This window comes from Salmo salar, chromosome 13 (genome assembly GCF_965601325.2).
Source record: "Salmo salar chromosome 13, fSalSal1, whole genome shotgun sequence".
NCBI lineage: Eukaryota > Metazoa > Chordata > Actinopteri > Salmoniformes > Salmonidae > Salmo > Salmo salar.
Window position 1 is genome coordinate 48,625,129 of NC_138303.1, and position 11,061 is coordinate 48,636,189.

Genomic DNA, 11,061 nt, shown 5'->3' on the forward strand with positions numbered 1-11,061 from the left:
GGTAAAAGTATTCAGTTACCTGGGCTAATCAGAAACATTGACTACGTGTTGCCTCTTGGCTCTCATGATTAATATAACTAAGGTAGAACCCCTGTAATTGAACACTGGAGGGAAATCACTCTACACTCAAGGAAAGAGTGGCACGAACAGCTTACCATGTTACATAAATCATGGTTGAAAATATAGGTGAATCATCTTGAGGGTCAGTCTATATTGTGTGATAAAAAATATGTATGAATTACAGTTGCTTTGATTTGATACATTGCTTTCCCAATTTAAAAGTCTATTATACATACAAGTATTGAGAGACTTAACTTTTACAAAAGCAAGACATGCTGAACTCTCTGGTCGATTAAAGCATCCACATAGAGAAACAAAACACTATTATTCTCACGCAATCGTCTTGTTTTTTCTATACCACTGAGTAGATTGGCTTTTGGTTTTAATGAGACAGAATATAATCCTCAAGAAAAATGTTGTCAATTCTGCCACAGACAATAAAGTGTGTGTGAAGGAGAGAAATACAGAATTACTGAACCTAATCTGCAGTAATCAGGAAAGTATCCGTCACGTCCTGACCAGTAAAAGGGGTTATTTGTTATTGTAGTTTGGTCAGGGCGTGGCAGGGGGTGTTTGTTTTGTGTGGTTCGGGTTTTTTATGTTCTACATTTTCTATTTCTATGTGTGTATCTAGTTTTCCTATTTCTATGTTGAGGTTTTGGTAGGAGCTCTAATTAGAGGAAGCTGGTTGTCGTTTCCTCTAATTGGAGGCCATATTTAGTTGGGTTAGTTTTCTCTTGTGTTTTGTGGGTGGTTGTTTTCTGTATAGTCTGTGCACCTTACGGGACTGTTTTCGTCGTTTGTTTTGTTTAAGTGTTTTTCCTTCAATAAATAAGAAGATGATCAATATTCCGCTGCATTTTGGTCCACTCCTTACGACGACCGTGACAGTATCCTCTTAGGACTAATAGTGGCAAAAGTTTGACAACATTGTGCTTTTGTTAGAGTTATATTAAAAATCAGTTTTGGGAAATTTGGGATCAGGTTCCATTGAATTGAGGTGCAGTTTTTCAGATTGAGTATTGCACACCTATTTTTCAGATTGAGTATTTCTTCAATGTGTTTTACATAATCATGGTGGAAACTCTACACACACACGCAGTGGACGGTTTTCAGTTCAACACTCAAAAGAGGTTTTTTGACAAAGAAGTGCCCTGGAGCTCTTTCAGGTTGAGGAGTCTCTGGAACTTCCCATCCTGATGATACGACCTCTTCAAAGCCCCATTATAATTGTTCATCTGCAGCTTGGCTTGGTTTTCTGGCAGTATCGACTTCACCTTGTCTGTAATGTATCGGCTTCACCTTCGATAATGACCACTGACAAAAAAAACTGGAAAGTGACAGCACATTCTACGCTAGTGGCCGATTTTGTCTAGACTTTTCACCAAGGTTCAGGGCGAGAGCCAAGAATTGCACGTGTAGGCCACGCCTGAATCAGGAGGAGCAGCATGTGAGGAGAGGAAAAGTTATTTGAAGTGGTCTTTAAAGAGACTTCAAGCAATGGGCAGTGTCGGCTTCCTTGATGGGGGAGGAATGGGGGGGGGGGGGCAGATACAGATGGACCTGATCCATCTGCCAGAAAGAGAAAACAAAGCCCCCACAATGCACTCCTTCAAAATATGCTGAAGAAATTATACGGTGACAGAGATTTGTTCTGTTGTTTGAGTCCGACGACACTGCCCTTTCACCCCTCTGAAATTGCAGTGTTATTGGGGGAAGCTATGGCAAGCACTGGTTGATAGCTATATAGCAGGGCTGGAGTCAGATAAGGCAGTCCCTCTAATGAGGCTAGAAGAATACAGACTGAATCCCTAGATTGTGAGTCCACAAACTAACATTGGGTTTCTTAATATAATGTTTGCCTTTTGGTGTAAGACTCCTTGACTCTGTTAACCCTATCAGTCCCGAGACCCCAGCAAAAATCGGCTTTTCATTTATCTTATTTCTATCTGCATGTCCAGCATTTATATTTAGCCTCACAATTAAGTGTTTTACCATTTTATTTTCAGGACAACCCGGGTTACAAGTAGAACACAAAACAATGTGATATAAACAGTTGCATCCATGAGTTTTATTGATAAATGTCAATGAAAAAAAGATCCGCCAAAGCAAAAACCTGATAATAATGTATTTATATGAATGCTTTAAGTACAGAAATGACTTGTTCAGTGGGAAATTAATATCCAAATAGTCAGTGACAACTGTGTGGAGTTTGTGACAGTAACCATGTTAGCTTATTACAGTATTACAGACACTGTCCTTGGATTTCCTATTATCCTCTATGTAGAAGAGCCCCTTGCTTTCTAACGACTCTTGTATAGCTTGTGAGCGTCATAGAGCAAAACATGTTCCATGTGTGTGTGTCTCAGCTTTTCATAGATAGTAATTTAATAAGCCATTCGGACTCTACAGTTATTTTTGCAAAAAGACCTGGCCTCGGGCCCTTTCGGGATCCGCCTTTGGCTCACAAACACCACTCACTCAGCCCCCACTAATCACAGAAGAAACAGACAAATCCAATGGTACAACCCAGAATTCTGTAGCTCAATCACACATTTAAAAGAGGTTAGAAGTGCAAATCGGTGGGACTCATTGGATTAAGGCTTTCAAAATGTTCCACGAGTGTGGAAAGTGGAAAAGTGAAAGCTGTTTGACATGTCTCTGGCCGTGGTACATATTCATATTCATTTATGGTTAGATCAGAATATCCATCATAATCATTGGCCTCTACAGAGAATTAAGTCAAAACCACAAGTCCAAATGTCCATCTCCATCGATGGTTTAGAAAAGTGCAGATTTAGCAAGCTAGCTACTGCAGGACATCAACACAAGCAGACAACCTACATGTTTTTTTTTTTAAATTACATTTAGCAAGGAAGTGATTTGATTGGTCAGAAGCCAAAACTAAACTGGCCTCTCTTGGGGGGTGTTTTGCTGCACCAGGACAACCCACAGTTGAGCTCAGCTCAATGCTGATTGGCTAATTATTTTATAATTGTTTTATCAAGCGATGCCAAACGCTTGCTGGCAGTGACCTACTTGGTGTGTGAACTGCTGACTGCTCATAACTTACAGATAGTTGTTGATACATCAACCAGGATCAAGAGGCAGGGACATTTGTGACTTGTTTTGGTAATCAGTGACTGTATTTGAGGGGGAATGGTTTCATCTCTTTTCTGAATGTTTACAGTATGTTTATGATCTGTGTATTAATATTATTCGTATCAGAAATCCATTCGCATTGCTAGTTATAGCCTAAAGTGATTATTGTATTTCATCAGTGGTGTAAAGTACTTAAGTAAAAATACTTTAACGTACTGCTTAAGTAGTTGTTTTGGGTACCTGTACTTTACTATTTACTTCACTTCATTCCTAAAGAAAATAAATGTCTGTAAATCTCCTTAAATTTTCCCTGACACCCAAAAGTACTCGTTACATTTTGACAGGAAAATGGTCCAACTCACACACTTATCAAGAGAACATCCCTATTGCCTCTGATTTAGCGGACTCACTAAACACAAATGCTTCGTTTTTAAATTATGTCTGAGTGTTGGAGTGTGCTTCTGGCTATCCGTCAATAAAAAATAAAATAAATAATTGTGCAATCTGGTTTCCTTAATATAAGGAATTTTAAAAGGTTGATACTTTTACTTTTGAGATTTTAGCAATTCCATTTACTTTTGATACTTATATACACTTAAAACCAAATACTTTTAGACTTTTACTCATAGTATTTTACTGGGGGTTGCTTTTAATTCAAAATGTATTCGATATTTTTATCTGGCAAGTGACCATTTCACTGTACCATTTACACCTTCTGTATCCTGTGCATGTCACAAATGCACTTTGATTTTATTTGATATAGTGGGTGTTCACCAGAGATGGGAATGTGAAGAACAACATGACCTGCACCAAGGTCAGATTCGGATATAGGCCAAGGACTAGATAAACTGCATTTTTAAGTAGAGTTTTTTCCTCATTGTAGGCTACAACTTAAACCACTTTTAATCTTGAAATCTTTGCTTTATTACTATACCACCTTACTCACTCTGTTCAGCACATGGCCTCACATGTGAATCCTTAAAGAGATGGGTGGGGCTAAGGCCTAAGAGGGTGTGAACGATGCTGAATAGGTGTAGACAAGAAGAGCTCTCCAGTAGGTGTACCAAAAGATTTTCTCAAACCTTTATCAACTTTCATAGCAGAATTACTTCCCCATTGTTTCTCAACTGCAATGTATGATATACCATTTTGTAGCTCTGAGTCTCTACCTACATCCAATGTAAAAAAACACAAGAAAAACATTTGCTACATGAGGTCAAATGAAGCCGGTCGGTCGGGATCATAGGCAGCGAGTGAGTTTCAAGATAGTAGAAAATAATTTGCTGTATAAAAATGCATCTTTTATTATAAAGCTTTCCATGCATCATCGCATTTGCATACTTATGTAAGAGCTGTTCATTGCATGGCTGAGTGCATATAGCATGGAGTAGGCCTAGGCTAAACCACAGCCTACGTTTTTTCTTTCTTTGCATGGGAAAAAATGTGTCTTTTTATAAACACATTTCATGTAGTTCTACAAAACTTTATATGACTGGAGGCATTAGCAGAATATTTGTTTTAGATATTTTTGAAATGTAACCTTTATTTATCTAGGAAAGTCAGATAAGAACAAATTCTTATTTACAATGACGGCCAATGTCACGACTTCTGCCGAAGTTGATGCCCCTCCTTGTTTGGGTGGTGCTCGGCGGTCGACGTCATCGGTCTTCTAGCCATCATTGATCCATTTTTCAATGGTTTTGTCTTGTCTTCCTACACACCTGGTTCCAATCCCATTCATTCCATGTTGTATATTTAACCCTGTTTCCCCTCATGTCCTTGTCAGAGATTGTTTGTTGTTATGTGCTCGTGTATTGGTGCGCGATGGGTTATTCTACCCCTGTACGCTGTTTTATCTTAATTAAACTACTCCAGTTACACCAAGTTGGGTTCTCCTGTGCCTGACTTCCCAGCCACCTACACACACGACAATGACAGCCAACCCCAGCCAAACCCGAACGATGCTGGGCCAATTGTGCACCACCCAATGGGACTCCCAATCACGGCCGGTTGTGAGACAGCCCGGAATCGAACCAGGGTCTGTAATGATGCCTCTTGCAACGTCAGAGCGGCATAGATTAAGATATAGTAGAATAGAATACCGGTCAAAAGTTTTAGAACACCTACTCATTCAAGGGTTTTGCTTTATTTTTACTATTTTATACATTGTAGAATAATAGTGAAGACATCAAAAATATGAAATAACCCATATGGAATCATGTAGTAACCAAAAAAGTGTTAAACAAATCAAAATATATTTTATATTAGACATTCTTCAAATAGCCACCCTTTACCTTAATGACAGCTTTGCACACTCCTGAACACCTACAGCACCCGATGCCATAGGAAGGCCAAAAATATCATCAAATACATCCACAGGTACACCTCCAATTGACTCAAATGATGTCAATTAGCCTAACAGAAGCTTCTAAAGCCATGACATAATTTTCTGGAATTTTCCAAGCTGTTTAAAGGCAGTCAACTTAGTGTATGTAAACTCCTGACCCACTGGAATTGTGATACAGTGAATTATGAGTGAAATAATCTGTCTGTATACAATTGTTGGAAAAATTACTTGTGTCATGCACAAAGTAGATGTCCTAACCGACTTGCCAAAACTATAGTTTGTTAACAAGAATTTTGTTTACAAAAATGAGTTTTAATGACTCCAACCTAAGTGTATGTAAACTTCCAACTTCAACAGTATTTATTCATTTTCTTCCTGGGGGGAATGTGGGAGGGGTCTTGGATGTTTGAAGGACAGCTATTGGGGAATTGTGGGGGGATCTTGGAGGGTTCTGGTTCACTTTTATTGGCCTGGTGGGTGGTGGAGATCTTTCAATGTGCCCTTGAGCTGGGCATTGACCCTGGATGCTTCTGTGTGTCGCTCTGAATGGGAGTCTGTTTGATGACTGGTGTGGTGTAGTTGTTGAGTGGCTTCACTGCAAGTATATTGTACGTTTTGGATATGCAATAAAATAATATACATTTTATACAACTCACCTTGTGTTCCTTATTCCTGTAAAGAAGAAGATTTGTCTTATCCTTGTGAGATAATCCTTGATTTTGTGGGAGTGTTGGAGAAGAGAAATTACCTCAATAGAGAACTTTGTTCAATGTAAAAAAACCTGCTCCCGACTCGTTTATTCCACCTTTCCTCCCCAACCATTGCTGGCAGCAGTGCAGCTGCATTGTGAATTCACGTGGAATTTCCTGAAAATGTAGTATTTATTTTTTTCTACTTTTTTTTGTCCTTTTTCTCCCCAATTTCATGATATCCAATTACGATCTTGTCTCATCGCTGCATCTCCCCAACAGGCTCAGGTGAGGCGAAGGTTGAGTCATGTGTCCTCCGAAACATGACCCACCAAACCGCGCTCTTTAACACCCACCCGCTTAACCCAGATGCCAGCCGCACCAATGTGTCGGAGGAAACACCGTTCAACTGATGATCAAAGTCAGCCTGCAGGCGCCCAGCCCACCACAAGGACTCGCTAGAGCGCGATGAGTCAAGTAAAGCCCCCCCGGCCAAACCCTCCCCTGATCCTGACGATGGTGGGTCAATTCTGCGCCGCCCTATGGGACTCCCGGTCACGGCCGGTTGTGGCACAGCCTGGGAACCCGGGTCTGTAGTGACGCCTCAAGCACTGCGATGCAGTGCCTTAGACCACTGCGCCACTCGGGAGGCCCGTATCGTTTTAAAGGAAACCGATAGAAAAATAAATGACAGTTTAAACGTTCCATATGTCATATCCCAAAGCACAAAAGCAATGTTTGTTTGGCTCATTCGGTAGGTCTATTCATGTAGGCTACAAATTAACACAAAACAGCTACACAGTTAGAAAACTAGTACCACATTGATGGCCAGTAACATTCTCCTGCATGTTTTTGCAAGCGTTAATTTGGCGTGTTAAACCTGTTGGGGCTCGGGGGCAGTATTGAGACATTTTGAAAAAAATATGTGCCCATTTTTAACTGCCTCCTACACCAACTCAGAAGCTAGGATATGCATATTATTAACACATTCGGATAGAAAACACTCTGAATTTTCTAAAACAGTTTGAATGGTGTCTGTAAGTATAACAAAACTCATATTGCAGGCAAAAACCTGTGAAAAATAGATCCAAAAAAAAATGTGAATTTTGTGACTGTACTATTTAGTGTCATTGTTTTATAGATACCATAGTGAGAAAGGATTCATTTCGCAACACCTACGGCTTCCACTAGATGTCAACGATCTTTATAAAGTTGTTTGAAGCGTCTATGATAAACAGAGAGCAAATTAGAATCCAAGGAAGTTGACATGTCATCACTTCATTTTTTTGCGCCTGCGCATAAATCTGAGAAACGTGAGTTTGTCATCATTTTTTGTCTAGACATAGGATAGGTTGTGTGAAAATATTACTGATGTTTAACGTTAAAAATGGACCAAAAGATTAATGCTAAACAACATTTGACATGTTTGAACGAACATAAATAGATTATTTACTACGTTTTTTTAGCTTTTCGGCGTGATTTTACCAGCCCCCCACCACGTTTTGTGGGAGCATAATGAACGCTAAGTACTTGGTGTTATTTGGACATAAATTATGAACTTTGTCAAAAGAAACCACATTTGTTCCGGACCTGGGATGCCTTCCGGACCTGGGATGCCTGCCTTCTGATGGAGATATTTACAATGTTATTATCGATTTTAGATGATGCTAACTGTATAGCATAGCCTGTTGTTCTTAGCATAGCACCCCATTTATTGCAAAATGTGATTTCCCAGTAAAGTTATTTTGAGATATGGCCATTCGGTAGCAATTACGAGATGATAATATATTATTCTTTGAATGACAATATTATAATTTACCAATGTTTTCGAATAGTAATTTTGTTATGTTCACCGGAAGCATTTCAGAGAAGAAAAAAAATCTGAATTTCACGCTACTGTAAAATGCTGTTTTTGGATATAAATATGAACTTGATGGAACAAAAAATGCATGTATTGTATAACATAATGTCCTAGGAGTGTCATCTGATGGAGATTGACAAAAGTTAGTGCATAATTCAAGCTGGTTTCTGCTTTTGGTGACGCCTGACCTTGAATTGAAAATGGATGTTTGTACTTTTGTGGCTATGTACTGTCCTAACATAATCTAACTTTATGCTTTTGCCGTAAAGCCTCTTTGAAAATCGAACAATGTGGTTAGATTAAGGAGATGTTTATCATTTAAATTGTGTAAAATAGTTGATTGTTTGAGAAATTGAAATTATTAGATTTTTGATGTTTTGAATTTCCAGCCTTGTTAGCAATCCCGGCCTGGGGTTCATTGCTAACCTGTAGCCCCAACAGGTTTTAAAGGGCCACTGAGATGCCAGCCGGAGAAGCTATTCCATCTCTGTTTACGTTGTGTTGTTAACACATTTGGACACCCCCACAGAATTTCTCTCCTGGGACCCCCCCATCAGGGTCAGGAGCCCAGGTGAAGAAAGGCTCCATTTTCTGCCATTGGAGTCAAGACACTATTACCTCATTGGAATGTTGCCGTGGCTAATTGGACGCAGACAAAGGAACCACGGACAATGTTGTGGGAGAAGATGACTTGGTATCCATACATATTAATGGCATTTACAGTCACAAATACCCACTAGACATCTGTTTCTGTTAAAATGATTCCACTTCTAATGATATTCTGGTACATTTTTGCCTTTGTTCTCGTTTAGCAATTCATGTTATAATTAAGTTTCCTCTTAAACAATGGAACACATTAAGTGTACGGATTCCTTGTTTCCAAAACAAATGAATTACATTGGATTAGATTCATAGAACGGCAAAACTGGCAAATTGGTCAAAGGTATAAGTGTGTTTTTGCCTTTCTGTATGTTAACCAATTGATCACACTTTTTCACTTTGATTTTGAGCAAGGTAAACAAAAAGTGTACTCAGAAATTCTATACTTAGGTCTATACTTAGGTCAACCAAAATACAAATGGGATTGGAGAAAAGAGTATGATTTAAGAAGAAATTTAACCAGAGCCTTTTTGCAAATGCACCCACATCGACTACAATTTAGTTCAGAGAGATCAGGGAGAACCCAAAACTATGGAACCAGATTTAATTGTAATTTACCAGAAGTCACAAAAGTCGGGATGACTTCTCTTTCCCGGCACATTGTCACTCACCATGTCTTTGAAGACAAGCCGTAGACCACCGCTCGTTGAGATAAGAAAACAGAGGGCTCAGACGAGGATAGAGAATGTATTTTTTTCTTCTCCCTGTACCCTCTGTTCTGTTGCGTCTACCGTTTTGAAACTGGGTGGTGACTTGGCGGTAAGTACCTGGCTCCTGTCCACCATGCTCTAATCCACACCACCTGGAAGCCATGGCAGTGTGAGCCACCAGACCCGCCAGTGGCATGCAAGGCTTGGAGCTTTCAGCTCAGACACTTTGTGGATGCCCAGGCGCATACTGAGGCACTCATTGTAGTGGAATATGGAACCATTTATTGTAGATTTTAGTGGGTCAGGTCATGTTATTCACATTTAACAAACAAAATGTGCAGAACATTGAACAGCATCCTCACATGGGGCATTCTGTACATCCTGTTCCTTCTGCTTCATTTGAATAAATGATAAAACTGTAAGCACCACTAAAGAAGACATTAGCCCTCGGAGATAAAAAAAAAAGAAGAAGATCCCAGTGTATTTGAAAAGCACACTATATTAATACACTTCCAAATGGATCAATACATGTATAAAGTATATACCTACACTTTCAGCTTATCAATACACTGTCAATAGATTTCTACACTGGCTCCACTACCACCTGGCAGTTAGGTTGATATTGATCTGGAAGAGAGAATAAACAGTAACTACACACTCCCTGTTTGCAATTAAAATAAATAGCTACCCCTATTTATTTTAGCTAACGATGTTATCCAAGTTTCTAGAAATCTTTCATCCATATAGCTACAGTATGGACCACATATCTGCTTGGCATTGGCTCAGTACAAACCAAAAGAGAATTAGAGAAACATTCACATCACCACCAAATTGGTGGAAATCATAGCAAAGGCAGAAGGTAAGGGACAGGTAATTTAATATTTATTTTATACTGAACAAAATATAAATGCCACAATTTATTTGATTCTACTGTGCTACAGATCATAAGGAAAATCAGTCAATTTAAATTAATTAATTAGATCCTAATCTAAGGATTTCACATGACAGGAATACAGACATGCATCTACTGGGCACAGATACTTTACAAAATGGACCTCACAATTGGCCTAAGGATCTCGTCATGGTATTTTTGTGCATTCAAATTGCCATTGATAAAATGCAATTGTGTTCGTTGTCAGTTCAGGAGTAAAAACGTGCTTTATATTAGTCACATAATAAGTGAAGAAGAATCAGATGTACAAATGAAAACATTTGTTTTTGCTTTTTCTACCAGTACAATATGCACCATAATACAATATCTACCATAAGATGCCTCCAACATCATTTTAGAGAATTAGGCAGTATGACCAACTGGCTTCAACCGCAGCCCACGTGTAACCACGCCAGCCCAGGACCTCCACATCCGGCTTCTTCACTTATTATGTGACTTGTTAAGCACATTTTTACTGCTGAACTGATTTAGGCTTGCCATAACCAAGAGGTTGAATACTTATTGACGAGACATTTAAGCTTTTCATGTTGTATTAATTTGGAAAAATGTCAAAAAACATCATTCCACTTTGACGTTATGGGGTATTGTGTGTAGGTCAGTGACACAACATCTCAATTGAGATTTTGTGTCACTGATTTAGGCTGTAACAATAAAATGTGAAAAATCAAGGGTTGTGAATACTTTCTGAAGGCACCATATTTTCATGAAATAAACACACAGTGATTTAGACATACACTCAC

The 11,061-nt window shown here is 39.0% G+C and overlaps 1 pseudogene; it reads right to left on the bottom strand.

Moving 5' to 3' along the window:
* The window catches only part of LOC106567298 (serine/threonine-protein kinase mTOR-like), a 131,419-nt pseudogene that overhangs the window by 56,926 nt on the left and 63,432 nt on the right, over positions 1–11,061 (bottom strand).